At 42.2% G+C, this 16,250-nt stretch overlaps 1 protein-coding gene and 1 long non-coding RNA gene across 4 annotated transcripts in view; one reads left to right on the top strand and one right to left on the bottom strand.

Moving 5' to 3' along the window:
* Window positions 1–16,250, top strand: part of ZEB2 (zinc finger E-box binding homeobox 2) — a 114,173-nt gene that overhangs the window by 40,016 nt on the left and 57,907 nt on the right.
* Window positions 141–5,035, bottom strand: LOC136363729 (uncharacterized). Of its 3 annotated transcripts, none has more exons than XR_010744037.1 (4): window positions 4,907–5,035; window positions 4,562–4,795; window positions 2,449–2,701; window positions 141–267 (listed from the first exon to the last, which is right to left on the bottom strand). It is a non-coding gene; the product is annotated as an uncharacterized lncRNA (long non-coding RNA). The 3 variants fall into 3 exon arrangements; XR_010744036.1 differs by having other exon boundaries at window positions 148–267; window positions 2,363–2,712; XR_010744035.1 differs by having other exon boundaries at window positions 148–267; window positions 2,363–2,701.

Genomic DNA, 16,250 nt, shown 5'->3' with positions numbered 1-16,250 from the left:
GGAGCTCTGAGCATGAGCAGGGGCTGAGCACTCGGTCCCCAAATCAGGACGGTCGCTTCTCAGTCGCGCTGAAATTTCAAAATGAGTCAGAATTTGTAGCTGCTGATTTTCTTCTCTTTCCTTGAACTGAAACTTGTGAGAGTCACCACAGGCGTAGGCTGATCTGATACACTTTTTTTTCCCCCCTCTCTCTCTCTCTCTCTTTGAGAGCAGCTCTGAATAACAAGAATTCACAGAGAGTCGCTCTTCAAAAGTGTGCGGCCAAATCTGAAAGTAACAAAGGAAGAACACCTTAAAATGAGATGTGTAATAAGGACGCTTGCTCAGAGCCTTGAGATTAAAAATGAGACTGTTTTTTGGTTTGTTTTTTTTCAAAGGGAAGGGACACAACCCAAGCTATAGGAAAGAAAAGCAGCTTAAATGGATTATTTAACAAAAAGCAACTTCTAGCTCCTAGATACTGACCTACATTCTACACACAATGATGATGTTTTACGGTGGTGATAGGGTTAATAACCTAACATCATTCATATAGTGTTTTTTGAAAATTGAATTTTACTGCTACAAAGTAAATGTAACAGCCCTCTGGAGACAATATTACAGGCACTTTATTGTTTGCTAAGCTGATGTCATCTTTCTACGGACTGACTTTAAAACAAAGGCAGAACATTTATTACAAATATCACTGTGTGAAAGGAAATCTACTGAAATATTGTTTAGAAGGTGGACTGATAAAAATGTATTAATACTTGGCTTTGATTATCTGCAAAGTTATGCCTGTGGAATGCTTTCTCGCGTGATCTCTGCTCATAAGAAATGTTCATCTTGGGTATTGCACCTACTTTTATTCTAATGTTATCCGTCTCTGAGCATGTGTTACTTTTAAAATGTGTTTTATAATATACTCTACAGCTCATTTATAACTCTTCGCAGTTTCTTTGTAAGAATGTAAATGAGGTTTTGATCAAAACCTAAAATATTTCCCTTCAAAGCATTTTCATGTAAACAGGGCCATGGCCTCCTTGCTGAAATCACTTCAGTTCTCACGTGAATGAAACCAACGAGACTTGGCCCTGCCTTACAGTCATGCTTTGGCTCTGATCTGCCTTATGCTGTGACCTCTCCCAATGTCTTCAGTCCCTGCAGGCTATGGACCCATTAAAATCACTGCTTTCCAATCTGGAGCGCCAATCAGGTGCCTATTGCACCATCTCCCAGCATGGCAAATATGCTGGAGACTGAAGATTCAGCGCCTACAAGTGAAGTTATACTCCTTGGAGAACCACACTGTATGTTTCTATACACAGTATTAATGAAATGACCAGGTCTGAAAATTTTAACCTTGTTGTGGATGACCCTGAGCTTTGAGTTTCATCATTCCCATGCAGCTTCTCTAAGTAGGTTTCAAGTGAACAAAATGCATTTGTGCTTTTTGAGAAGAGCAAACGATTCATTTGCAAATAATTTAATATCCATTAAAGTTTAAATTTCCTTTGTTTACTCACTTGTAGAGTGAATCAATGACCATTGCAAAGTAATAAGCACAATGAGGGAAAATATATTTTCCTGTATCACAGTACCACTGTTGTGGCTTTTGCAGGTGGAGCATAAAAAAGATGTGAACAGCTTTATGAGGACGGGTGTCTAAGCAACTGATTAGCTCATCTCTGTTGAAGGAAGACTTCAAGAGAAGTGTAGGAAAGAGGGACAAATTTAGAAAGTGAGTAGTGGAGTTAGCAGTAAAACTAGTAACTTAGTAGGAGTCTGTGATGTTAGTATCACTTCTGCAGTCTGTGAACGTGTAATGCCCTTTGCAAAGGTGGACATCTACCTACGCTCCCCAGCAGGAATTTATATTCATAACCCCCTTGTTATATATTTAATGCTGACAGGTTGTGGCAGCTTCTATCAGTGGGATTAAAACTGGCAATCAGATGATAACAGTTTACTTTTAATATCCTCAGAGCAAAGTTTTCAGATTGCCAACAATTATCAAAGGGTGTCTTGCCTGGTTCATTAATGCTAATATTCTTAGATGTTTGAATGTGATTTTGCATGTCAAGCCAATCTCCCTGGCATACCTCTGGACATCCTTTGACTGGGGCTGTGTGGCATTTTTTGTTTGATCTTTGGGGTTGCTCAGACAAATTTAATCCTGACATAAGCAATACTCATTCTGACATCAGTAAGACCTGCTCATAGATAGAGCAGGGACAGCAGGCTATGTCAGAATGTTGGAAACAAGTCCTACTATTTAAAAATATAATTAAGAGCAGACTATTAACCTCTGGCTTAACCCAGAAGTGGAGGTTTGTCTTAACATGACTGAATACAAATGTCCTTGCATTTCTATGTAAAATACCTTCCAGAGGTTTTATTCAGAAAGAGTGGGTGGGTCTGACCCAGGTCCTGCAGAAATCACCCCAAAGGTTAACTGTCCCAAGGTACCTCTTCAGCCAAGATGAGAGCCAAAGCTTGGGCTGAGCTGAAAGCTCTGAGGCCTTAGGAAGAGGAGAAAGGTCTCTGTGTGGAGGCTGAGACCACAGCTTTATCCAACAGTTTCCATTTCTGTAAGAGTCAGAGGGAAGGGATGGAGGGTTCCTGGCTCGTATCATTCGGTGCTTCCCGATGAAAATCAGTTGACTCGCGGCTGTTGATCCCAGCTCTGGCTTTGACTCATGCTGGCCACTATTCCCAAGGTCTACAAGAGAGCTATATATAACTACAATGTATAATGGTTGCTGTTAAATGCCTCAGCTTTGCAAATAGATGCACCAGACATCTCCTTTCTGTCTCATGTACTACAATTGTTTCAATTGTTTGAAGTCGAGTGCTTGACGCCGCTGAGAAAGAAGCCTCTGTAATGTCTCCCACAGTAGATAAGGCCAGTTGTAATGAAAATAAAGGTGATTCTTTATTGAACCCTGGACACAGATGGGACTCTGTAGTTCTCTGGCTGCCTGAATGGAATAGTGCAGTCCTAATGCCGCTGTGGAGGGCTCTGAGCACTGACCTGGAGCTTGTAGTCTTGAAAAAGAGCCCCAAACACTGAGCAAATGCATGCAGAAAGGGAAAATGAGTACTTTCTTGCGGGGAAAATGTTGAAACAGCACGCCAGGTTATACAATCAGCAATTCTTCATTATTTTAGTAGTACTCTAGAATTCAGAAAGGGTTTGGCCTTAAAAAAACCCATCCCAGCAGCAACAATGGCTATAATCACACATTTGAATGTAAGAATTAGTTTTATGCGGCGCGCTAGAAAAAAAAAAAACAAAATCTTGAGAACACTTTCAAAATAACCAGAGAAAAATAAACCATTCCTTATGTCAGTCTTGTTAGAGAGGGATTAAGAAACTGGCAATTATTTTGGCGACCTTAATTGTTGCTCTGCAGGAAAATATGTAATTAGAGCACGTTCGCAGGCCTGCACACCTGCAGCACATCCTACAGTATAATGTCAGCTTTCAGTGCTTGCTGGTGCCAGGTTCTATCACAACCAGGCACAGTGATGCTCTGAGAACATTTCGGACTCGTGTAATGTAGCTTCTGTGTATGAAAGAAGCAGGCATTTACACTGCCATACAATGGAGTGCATTACTGCAACACTGGTTTCATTCTTTCCCGACGCCTACCTTCAGCACTGCTCTGGTTTACTCAGTTTGAGGTTTTATTGTTACGGTATAATAGTCCTGTACATTTCTGAAATTCCCTTATTATTCAGCTTATTAATACAGTACTGGCTTGATTATCAGGCTGCAGTTGTGAAGGGGAAGATTCAGCATGCTAGCAAAGTCAGAAGCTGGGTAAATTCCTGGGATAATGAGAACAATTGTTTGACGTGTTTGAGCCCGGCTCTGTGTGTGCACACAGCCGCCAATGCCAACGTACATGTGTGCGTGCATGGGGTGCCCCTGCCTAAAAACAGAGTGAGAAACGCTGGAAGTCAGCTTTAATTTCTTGACAGAATGGGGGGGAAATAATCCCTCCTTGCTCTGCTCCTCGCCTTTGCCTCTTCCCCGCGTTACTCCTCTGGAAAACTGGAAAGCGAGTTAAAATAAAGGCGCAGTGGAGGGAATAGCTGTCTTCCAGCTAAATTCAGTAATCTGGCACGCTGATAGTTAACAGACTTCTCCCCCTAAGGGAGATACACTGTATTTTGCTATCTGACATGTTGTCATATATAAAGAAATCAATTGGTAATTAAATGATGCACCTTGTGAAGATGACAAAAGGCATTTGGTTGCGAAAAGAGAACTGGGTTGTGAGGGGTTTGTAATGAAGGCCTAATGACTATTCATAAGAGATTTTCAGTCCGTTGATCCACTTGACTGGAAAGTTCTGCCCTGGAGAGTTAGTGCTGTCAGATTCTCTCACCTCAGAAAGCCGCCGCGATCGACGGTGTGGAGTATGAGCGAGAAATTATCTAGTTGTTGCTTCAGGCCTGTCTTAGGTCACATGCAGAAGGCACACATCTGGCTTCCTGTAGGTGCAACCTCAGGACATAAACTTTGACTAATTTTTAAACTATAAATATGTAAGGCTGACACTGAATAAGTTACCTTTTATTCATGTTTTCATAAATTTTCTAGTGCGTTAAAGGCTTTGGTGGAGCTCCCATTTTGGACTTCGCAGCTTCTGTTGCTCTCGCAACAATTTTGTTTTCCTCTCCCCCGACAAATGACATTTTAAGAGATTTCTGTGGCGCAGACACTGCCCACGTTACCTCCCTTCTCCTCACCCACAACCGATGGGCCAGCCAGGATTGTCATGGTGGGGTCACCTATGGAGAGGACCTGGTAGAGATGTCAGGAAGCATTATTAGGTCGCAATACAGATTTTGCCCCCAGTGGAGCTTTTTTGTTGGTATGCATTTCTCTGGTCACTATCACTCAAGGTAATCATACCAGACCAACTAGAGCGTCCTCCTCTGAGATATTCCCTGATCTTTTCCATTTGCAGGATGTCCCTTGGATGGGATTGCTTGGAAGTGACACACCAGGAGGCAGATACCCACAGTGTCTTAGTTAAACTGAGAGTTGCACCCTAATTGCTAAGAGTACAGAGATGAGCACCTTTTGCACATCCATCTCCAGCGTTGCACCCTCTTGAGTGAATAAATCTCTCTCTAGCGAGTGGTGTTTTATAATTAAAACTGAAAAGGAACAAATTGATTTCAGGAAGCTATTCCAGAGCGAGTAGACATTTCCTTATGCTGATCAAATCCAGCAGAGCTCCTGGGTGAAAGCTCGGAGCTCTGTGCATGTTTGCTTTTGAAAAGTGGCCATCCACCTTATCTTATCAGGCAGCTCACCTTATCAAAGGTAAACATATTTACCACCTCGTTAAAGGTTCTTTGCAACAGCACTCCAAAGCTGTATTTGTGGACTAAAACCTGTCAAAGTCATTGTTTAAGACGGACAGGAGGACAGTTATGGTCAACTTTGGGGGTTTCAGTCTGTCAATAGTGGAGCAGCAAAGTAATTCAATACATTCTGCTTATTTGAGGTGGCCTCATTGGTGTTTCCTTCTTGTGTATTGTGGTTGCTGAATTTTGCTGATGTGTTTGCTGGAGCTGACAAGGTAGACCAAATGAATGGACAAATGCCAAAAAAACAATTATGTTTATTAATGTACATTGATTGCTTGTTTAGGGTATAAAACAAATTAAAAAATACATTAGTATTTAAACCTTCTTTTTATAGCTGGCCTAATGACTACATGTAATAGAGTGTCTAGTAAAGGACAATCTGCAGTACCTATAACTCCTGGCTTTTTTGTCATATTACTTGAGTTGAGTTTAAAAGGATGGCTCTTTTATAATTTCTTTAAATGACAGTCTCTATTTTTTTTTTTTTAATAGAGGCCTTAAGTCAAATTGTTAAGTCCAGAATTAGCTAATCTTATTTACTTTAAACCAAATATTGACCTCAGCTATGACAGCATTCTGGTTTTGTGTCATCCACCCACCCTTGGCTCCTACAGAAAGTATGGTGGGACCCCAGCGGTGCAGGGAAATGACTTCCCCCAAACCCACCACCTTCCTGCCACACCACTTTCCCCAAGGAAGGAGAACTCTACAAGGAGAGTAGCCCAAACCCTTTCCTGTATCCGCTACTTTTTTTCCCCCATTTTCCCCATGCCCTCAAGCACCCAAGGTTGCCAGGAGTGTGAGCCCTTTGAGGGAGGAGATGAACATTCTCTGTCATCCTCCTTTACCCCAATTCCCATGAATGTCCCCAAGACCCACCACACATCCACCATCAAACTGCACCATTTAGAGCAGGGCTGACTGACACTCAGGAGAGGACTCTGGGTTTATGGCCCAAGAAGTTGCTAAATAATTTTACAGTATCTCTTTTAAGTTTGGGCAAGAAAGTTATAGCGCTTTAAGTTAAGGGCAACATCACTCAGTAGGGCCTTAGAAGTTCTGCCAAAATAGCAAAGTGAAAGCCATAAAGTAAACATGACTTAGCGACACCTGGACCTTTCAGGTTTTATAGCAATTGTTTATAATGTTGGACTGGCCTCTAAAATACGTCTGCAGAAATGGTGCTGGAGCTTTATTTTACCTAACTTGCTCACTTTTTATGTTCTACTCAGGTTCTACCCTTCATTATTTGCACTTATTTAAGGAGTCCTGCTTTCTTTCCTTGCTCTTTTACTTGCCTTTTTATTCACTGGCCAAGGCGGTGACGTAGATTTAACAGCACGGTTTCCACGTTTAATGGGTGTCTCTCAGAATTCCTCAGCATTATCAGCACATGTGGCTCAGAACATGGCTAAACTAGCTCCAAAATATGTTTTTACCATTTTCTGAGTTCTCTTCTCAAAAGAAAAGCAGAGATGCTATTGTTTCAAACAACAGTAATTGGTTAAACTGGCACCAAAATATACTTTTACTGTTTTCTGGGTTCCCTTCTGAAAAAAAAAAGCAAAGATGTCATTGTCTCAAACAGCAGCTAAGATTTAAAAAAAAAAAAAAAAAAAAAAAAAAAAAAGGAACTAATTCTGAATCCACAAAAGTTCCCTTAAAATTATTTTTTTTTCTTCTCTGTAGGAAACTCTTCTAATACAAAGCCCCAATAAACCTGCCTCGGTACTACCAGGCTCTGTTGGAACTAATGGGGCTTGACAGTTCTTCAGTTAAAAATTATACATGAGGGTCACTTTCCCTTAAATTATCTATTGTATGCCAGCTGTTCACAACTACAATGGTCTTACTTTCTTCCCATTGCCTAAAATGGTTAACTTCACCACAAAGCTGTCCTGACTCTCACTGCAGAGAGCTTTTCAAGGCACTTCTTCAGCCTAAGCAGCACCTTGATGGCACTACTAATTTCAGATAGATTTTTATCAGTTCCAGGGAATGCTGGGAGTGCTTGTTTTGCTCGTTTCGTGTCACAACACTTGAGTTATATCATAATTTCTCATTTGCTGTACAACTTTATTCTATTTTTATGCTTCTGTGTGATGCTGCTTTAAGTGCCCATGAGTGGTACTTCCGGACCGTAAGCACTATCAGAGGCAACCTCAGGCAGATAAAACTCCTTGTCTTTTTGTTGGGGAGGGGAGAAAGGGTCATCGTCAAGTGCTGGGTATTTATTTTTTTCCTATTTTTTTCTTTCCTTCTTGCCTATTAAAACTGAAGCCACCACAGCTTCATAAAGCGAGACTACTCTTAGGTCAGACTTATTTCAGAATCAAAGCCTTCATCCTCAAGTGCTTCTCATTACTTGCTAAAGGCTTCAGTGGTCATTTTGGGGCTGTAATTAGAAAGCCTGACACTTTTAAAGGATGCCTGTAGAACAAAATATTCCTCAAAGATTTTTGGGGGGTGGCCTTTTTTTCCTTTCCTTCGTCCTGATTTGAAAACAAGAAGCAACCAACTTTCCTGGCCTCCTTGATACTTAAATAAACCTGCCACCCTTATTTCCATAGATTAATGAATAGTGGAAAGTACGTGGCAAAGGTTTATTCTCATACTCCTCCCTGCCTTATCAGGGGCATTCTTTTTAATTATAAGATAAGCGTGATTTAGTGGTTATTTTTGCAACCTGGCAGAGCTACCACATCTGTAGGGCTGTTTGATTTTTTAGCATCCAGTAGCTTTGACTACCCACGCTTCCCATACCTCTGGGCAACTATGGAGCCTCCAGCAACACAACCAGTTGCAGCCGAAACCTGGCGCAGCTGCATATGGATGCTTATCATTAATTTATTTAAAAACCCGGTCACTGATCCACAGGCTGCGGCAGCTGGACAAGATCCCATATTGGTTGCAGTTACACGTTTCTCCCGCTCCATTATGTGATCTTTCAGGGGTTGGGTGCATTAATATGCAACTGTTCTGTTTTCTTTCAGCTGGCTTGTAAACTCTTTAACCAGCCGAACAGAGTTTGCAATTGTTGCGGGGTTGAGTGGGTGGATAGGAGCCGGGGCTGCAGCCTTGTCCAGTTGTAGATAGAATAAAATTGACAATGATGCAATGGAGCTGGCATCTGGACAACTCCGTGGGATGAATGGCACTGCTCTCGCAGTCCCTCCGGTGGTTGTATGCCTTGTAATAGCTAGCGTAGGAAGGGTGGTGAAAATTGATATGCACTATTACTACGTGTATAAAACTTAACACTGGGGCCATAGCACAGGTGGGGGGTTCCTGTTTATTGATTTTTATGACTCGGTTAGAACATACGGCTAATGCTTTTATACTCCAGGAGCTCTGGGAGTGCTCACCTCAGGTAATAAACCTCTCCGTACTTTGCAGTAGTTCACGATTTACATGTGAGCTTACGTTCCACTGTGCAAAGCCATCCTTCTCCCTTCAGGAATATGTGGCTGAAAGGGAAAAGAAAGCGACTTAAAGCGTTTTTATTTCGGAATTTTGCAAGCTACCCGTTCCTGCGATGGCAATGGTCCCTTATTCTAATTACTCATATTTCCAAGAAAATTAGTCACACAAACTTATGTTATGTGTTGTCTCAGAGGTTGAAAGCAAATTAGGTTTCCAATAAGACAGTACATCAAACAAAGTAGCATGTTCTTGATGCAGATGACTTTTTTTTTAGAATTATGGTTGGACACTTTTGGCAGACAGATTGTCTTTTACTCTATCAAAATGACAGTTTCTTTTGTAACTGCTACATTCATAATTAGAAGGAGAGAAGCAATCTGCCCAATTTAATATACTAAAAGAAGTTTAGTGTCTTGTGCTAGTAATTTCATTATTTTTAAATATGAATTAATTGTCTTAAAATAATATTGTTAGAAGTATAACTAGTAGGATTATGGAGCTAATTCTCTTCTTTTTTAAACAGAAAAATCAAAGCTCCTATTAATGCACTTCAGGCTAGATTAGGATTTTAGGTTTATATCAGGTGTTCTGTTTGAAGATTCAGGGGAACAGGCTGGAGGCGGGGGAAACGAATCCTTAATGTGAAATTCCTCTGTACAAAACCTGAGCTCTCCCAGGTTTACTGTAAGCTTGCAAAGCTTAACTCGGGGTAATGAATGAGGAGAGCTAGATGGTTTAGCAGCCTGGGAATAGAAGAAAAGGCCTTTCACCTCGGGTTCACGCAGTTTCCTCAGGGAGCTCGGTGCCAAATGGGCTGCCTCTTTATTTTTTGGGTTGTTGTGAGAGGAGTTTCACACAGTCCCTGAGCTTTCTTTGTTCCTGGTGTTGATATAATGGTTATTCTACTGCCCAAAATTGCACAGGTTTGCAAACACAAGGTCTCCAGTTCCCATCGAAACTCAAGGGTGCAAGGCATAAGTCAGCAGAAAGGCCTCCAAAAAATCTGATATATACTTCGTTCAGAAACAGTATTAACCTTGAAAGTTTAACTTTCTCCCATGAAATGCAATCCTGACATGGGTTGTGCTTCGGTATTGCATTGAAAGAGGGAATAACTTTTAATTTCAAGTCAGATCTTTTTTGTTAAAAATTTATGTTCTCTTTTGACCTTGGGGTAGGCACTGGCTGAAACCTGAACTCACTCAGTGGCACCCAAAGGATGTTCCTACCTCAAAGCAATGAGCTGGGGTTTTTGGGCAGGTACCTGGTGCAGGAGGCAGCACATCCTCAGGAAAATTGCTGTACATTTTTACATTAATTAGAGGATGAGGCCATCCTGCCAGTCCAGATAGGAGTCGCACCTGTGAGGGAATCAGGGGAGTTTCTTTTCTCTGGTAGCAGAGAGGTTCTGGAGCAGCCAGGAGCAGCCAGGACACCCACACTTTCCTGAGGCGAGGTGAGGTCTGGGGTGCTGCTATTAATAGCACTTGTAGAAAAGGGAAAATACTTGAAGGCTTGAGGTCTGAAGCCTCATTCCACATCCCTTCTTTTACCTCTTAACCACAGGCAGTGCCTCTGAAGTTTGCACACTTAAAACAGCACAAATAGTGCATTTTTAACAGAGATGTTTTCTCTGTTGGGACATCCCCCCTCCTTGCTGCTGTTCCTTTTTTCTCAGTATCAGCCGAGTCCTTGCCCTTTGCCATCAGCTCCATAGGAAAACAGCTGCAGAAAGCCTTATCCCAACCAGAATAAAATCATTATGACACAGCAAACCCAAACATGACATGTGGTTTCAACAGCCTCTTATGCCCTACTCCGCATTTCCTTTTGGCTGCGAGGATAAGGTTGGGGACCTGCCTAATAAGAACATTTCAGCTGACCATGAGGCACATGTAGATAGGAGAAACTTTGAGCCATTTTAAGCTCAAATTCTGGTGGGAAGCAGGCTCTGGAGGTGGTGTTACTTCACACACACACACATGCTGGCAGCCAGTAGCTCCTCATGAGCACAGCAACAAAAATCTATGCTGAAAGAGCATCAGTTTCAACAGCAATTGCAGCATTTCTAGTGCTGCAAGGCATGAATTTTGCCCTTTTTTGCATTGATCAGGATATATTGAGTGAGACACCTGGTAGGAAAAAATAGAAAAGGGAAATAGGCCATGGAAAATATGTAGTCAATGGAGGGGTAGCCAGAGGAGCATGGCTTATTTCTCGCTTCCCTTCTCAGGTGTGTGGCAGAGCAATAGGAAATCCCAGGTGAAGAATGCTGGGGAAAATCCCACAGACGGGCATGGCTGGGTTTGACCTCCCTTTTTTTTCTTCCTCCTCCTTCTCCTCCCCGTGGCACCTCATGTTTGCTCCTGATGCCCTGTGAGCTCTGAATTGGGACCAGCTTGGCCGTGGAGGGGTGGACACTGTTACTAATTTGGTGTTCTACCACCATTCCCTTGAGGAACACGAGCAATGGAGGGATCTCGGACATTCAGGAGTTCTTGTCTCTGCAAAACCCAAGGAGAACACCAGGGGCATGCAGAAGGCATCTCTCCAGCCCCGGGACATTGTTCCCTGCCATGTTTTGAAGGCTCGCGCCGAACAATAGAGGCTTTAAAGCCTGTTAGAAAGGACAATCAGATATTTTTTCCCTAACAGAAAATGCTGGTGGTTTAAATATATGGGTCACTGCTAACTCTCCCTCTAATACTTTCTGGTCGATACATACCAAAGGGGAGAGAAGTCCGAGGCATGTCTGTCCTTGGGATGGAGCCAAATGTTCATTTCAGTAATGCTGTTTACTGGGAGACATCTTGATTAACAGAGCTTAATACTATGTGAAATCATTACCAGTTGTCTAGTTCTAGCAATACCTACGCTGTTGGCTCGCTCTTTCTGGTTTTGGGAGGGATTTTTTAAGTGTGTTTCCCCCAAACCATCAGCTCCCACTGGGCATCCTGTCCTTCCCCAGGACATCTTGTCATTGCCTATGTGCTCACACATAGCGAAACCCAACATGAGGGCGATGGACACTGACTCAGAGGGCTGTTCTTACCTGTCTTAAAGCTGATAAATTTCTGCATGTGTCTCAGGAGTTTCACATCTGCCATCTAATGTGGGAAAGAGTGAAGTAGCCCAGGTACTTTTTCATTTCTAGCTGGCACAGAGCTGCTGGGCTGGGAGTCAAGCGTCGTACTCATTTCTGTAAATTCAGAAGCTGGTGCTGGTGGTGCAGCTTTTCACACAGCTTCTTCAGTGACCCCTAACATCTGCCTAACCCTTAAGCGTACACAAACCATTTCTGACTTGGGTTGGAGGGCAGAGGGATATTTTTGCCATGCTCTTTTGCAAAGCATGTTTGTTGTAGCTCTAGGCCAATGATTTTTTTTTTTTTTCCTAAGCGTTTTTACCTAGCGGATTTATGTACTGTGAGCATGTCTCTGGTCGTATTTTTCCAGTGAACAATGCCGGATTTCCCCTCAATATTGAATGTATCCGAGGTTAGCTCTTTTATCACTCCTTTTCTTCTCAGTGTCTCAGAGTTTTGGGGTCTTCCTCCTTTGTGTCAGAAAGGAGCGGCACTGAAAGCATTTCCACCTGGATGTTTAAATTATTTAAGTTGCAGGAACCAGACCTTTTCCCTCCTGAGTAGTTGTGGGTTTTAAAGGCTAAAATTGCTTCATCATGCCAAAGTGAAAGTATGCATAAATTATTTAGTTAAACCTGAGAAAATACAGACTTTTCTCAGTGATCTTTCAAGGGCTGCCTACTTAAATTTCAGAAGAATGGGCAGGGGTTTCTCTCGCCTCTTTCTTTCTCCTGAAAAATATTTTAAGTACCTATTCAGTCTTTTCTGAGATAAAGCTGTGACCAAAAATTGGAGGGCTGGGTTTTGAGCAAGTTTCAGAATAGAAAGGAAAATGCTGTACAAATCCTGAGTGCCCCTACTTCATCACGGACCTATGAATGCTCTCACCAGAGCAGGTAACAGGAGGTCGTGCCTGCTCCCAGTGCCAAGCAGAGGTTTGTGTCAACATTTCCACCGTGGCCTCTGTTCATCAGGAGTTTATAGCTTGACTGTAAAAATACAGAGGAGAAGTTTTGGGGGTGTTTTTTTAGCTAACTTCCAAGGGGGTTTTAATTAATCTCCGGCCAGACTGTGGTATTCTTTGTACTCTGCAATACAGAAACATCTTGTTGTGGGCACTAAGAGTCAGGTCATGTTCCTCCTGTATCAGGATCCATCCCTATTTATTTTTAAGGTGTAATGATGCTGGTACTAAAGTTAATGAGAAAGCTCCCTTGGCTACAGAGGAGCAGGAATGATGTTTAAACCTTCTCCAGGCCAGCACAGGGACCCACCAGCACGGGACCTGGTTCTGTCAACACAGCAGAGTTTACAGGACTTGTCCCCTGTGTAAAGAAACCTGATCTTTTCCCGGCTGATGTCAATATTTCTGTCACTGGCTGTGGGATCTAGATTAGGGTCAGATATAAGGATGTAAAAGAGAGGGGGGGAAACCCAAACCTTTCCCTGTGAAAGCAGTTATTTATTTTACAGTGGGTTTTTTTTCATATAGTCTGTCTCCCTTGTAGTGTGTGGCGGTGGGAAAGGAAGGAGGAAAAAATACTCTTAGAAGAAGAAATACAGCCCCTGCTCCGTGGCTGAGGCTAGAGGGAACTCCGTTGCAAATTGTGAGGAGTTGTCAGAGGGATAAGATTGCTGCAGGATCCATTTCTTCATTTCGCAAACAATTAATTTGGCCTTGTTGAAATTGAAATTAAAAAAAATAACAAAAAAAAAAAATCATCTTAAGGAAAGGCTGTGCTTTGAGGGAGGTGGCCGGTGGGGAGGGCAGCCAGGTCCTTGCCCTTTGGCTGGAGTCAGGGACGTGGCTGGGAGCTGGAGGGTGACAGCAGCCGCTGCAGGAGGGTGAAGTGTCAGGGGTCCACCCGCCGGTGATTCATTGCGGGAGAGACGCCGACACCAGGCAGGGCAGTGACTCCACGTTTAGGGGATTGTGGCATGCCCTGCCATGAATATGTATTTTCAGAATGAGTGCATACACCAAAATCTCTTCAGTTTTTAGTCAATGGAGCCCTCACAATCAATCAGGTAGATGATACCATATGTGCAAAACCAATAGAGATCACAAAAATACATATTTATCCAAGCTGGTCCTTCAAGCTGTTGTGGTAAGTCAGATAAATTTTGCATGTTTTCAAAACTGGAGCAGCGGCGAGCAAAAAGCTGGAAAGGATGTTAGGAGCTGGTTCCTCATATAAATTCTGCTTAGCTGCTAGAAACTCTTCCTAGTTCCTCCTACCAACTCCAATCTACTTTAATCAACAGTTTGGGGGGGTTTATCTCTTTTGCACTTCAAGGGGAAAAGGAGCACAGCAGAAATAAGAAGAGAAATAACTTTTGTAGCTGTGGTTCAGCGAGAGAGTGGAGACAGGAGTGGGGAAATGAATTGTTAAAAATCACAGTGTGAGATGGGGAATCAGCTGTAGCTGCAAATCTCATTGCTTTGGTTTAGTTTCTGCCACAACCTGCACATTAGCATTTTCTCTTTCTGAATTATTGTGAAGATTTGTATTATATGTAATTACAATACAAAGAGGCTCTGCCAGATAAAGCTCTTTGCTGAAGTACTGTTTTCAAAAAACACAGAGTCCTTTCGCACTTTAACTTACACCTTTTCATTACCTGCTAATAAAAGTGCAGGGATAGATTTGCCTAAACATGTCTCGCTAAGAACATTAACCCCATGGGTAGCTCTGGCCTTTTGAGATACAAGCTTTCAATTTTAATAATATCTCCTTACAAAAAATAGTAATAATAATGAAAAAAAGTAGTCAAGCAAAGATAGTGAACTGTTTGTACCCCTTTTTGCCAATGTTGCAAGCATCCTCATACTGTAGATAACAGAGTTAAGTATAGAAAATGCATTGTGGCCAGGCTCCCAGATTCACTACTGCCATGTGAATTATAAATCTTACAAACAGGGGTGATACATCATTTTTTATTAAACTTATAACATGACTGCTGCACAAATAGTGTTTACATAGAAGGGTATACATTTAATTTACTCTCTGGGAACATTTCTAAAGAATATAAATTGCATTTTGAAAGCTTCCTTCTCCATAAAGTTCATCAATTTTTCCCCCCTCCTTTTTTTTTTTTTATTTTCTATTTTTTTTTTTTTGGCATTTTAATTGGAGCTTCCAAACTGCACGTCCTCACTCAAAGTATCAAAGACCAAATATCTGTTGTGCAGTTATAAAATCAACTCTAATTTTCTTCCTAAGAAGTAGCAGATAATCAGCCTGTAAATTTTACCTACATTACTGTAGGGATGCAGAGCTATAAATTCCAGCCAGTATGCAGGTTGGTGAAAATTGAGGTCTAGGCAGCAATGCATGTCCATAAACTTTTCTCAGGTTATTGGAATAGAACAAATCAAAAGCTGTTCCTGGTTGTATGATATTCTCTTTTGATAGACCGGGCTGCTTGTTGTTAGCAATCCAAGTGCAGAGGTTAGTCAGAGCAGAATGTAATTTCTAGCAATCTGACAGACCTGCGGATTGAAGCGGCAGGTTTTCCCTTCCGATTTCAGGGAATTGCTTCTTACTGTGACAAATGATTAGCTGTTATCTCAGACTGAATTTGATTTCTACAAGCAGCTGAGTCAGGTAACTTTGTGGTATTCGAGGGGGTTTTACAGGAAATGAAATCAGCTCCCCAGTCACATGCAGATCAAATGAAATCTTCCTGTTGGGGTAAAAATTGTGCTTTTTGGTTAACTACAGGCGAGTTTACCAAATACACATCTATATATTGGCCATTTTAGGAATTTTATTGTTTTTAGCATCCCAATCAAGCCCGTGCTCCACTGGCGACGAATGCCAGCATGGACGGAGGGTGTTGAGGGTAAAGTTAAAGCTGGCAGTGCCAGATGTGCACTATGAACAAAGGTACCCAGGGTGATGTGGCATAAACTACAGTTACTAAATTTGGCTCCACATTGTTTCCACACAAGGGAGCGAATGGTGATGTTAATCAGATTAGACTCATTAAGAGGAAAAAAAAAAAAACCTCGCCCTTCACACAATGCCTTCTGCATCACTTAACCCCACACGGGAGGCGGAGGTGTTGTCACGCTGGGGTGGTGGCTCTTGCACCGGTCCTGCGCCCGAAGGTGAAAAACCTCCTGCCTTGTGCTGTGGGGAGGTGAAAGAAAAAGCATTTTCCCTGCTGAAATTTGGTGTAAAACAGGGGGATGGGGTCAGTGTGCAGATAAAATATTACATCAAGCTTCAGGGAGTGCTTTGAGAGAATATGATGCTGCTGCCTCAAAACTGTGGTTATCTTCCAGAGGCCCATTGGGCACGTCAGCCCTGAAGCTGGGCAGCTCACAGAGGGGTTGTAGGAACAGCCTCTGCGTGCAAAATAAATG

The sequence above is a fragment of the Sylvia atricapilla genome, chromosome 7 (genome assembly GCF_009819655.1).
Source record: "Sylvia atricapilla isolate bSylAtr1 chromosome 7, bSylAtr1.pri, whole genome shotgun sequence".
NCBI lineage: Eukaryota > Metazoa > Chordata > Aves > Passeriformes > Sylviidae > Sylvia > Sylvia atricapilla.
This window is presented reverse-complemented; position numbering and strand designations above follow the sequence as displayed.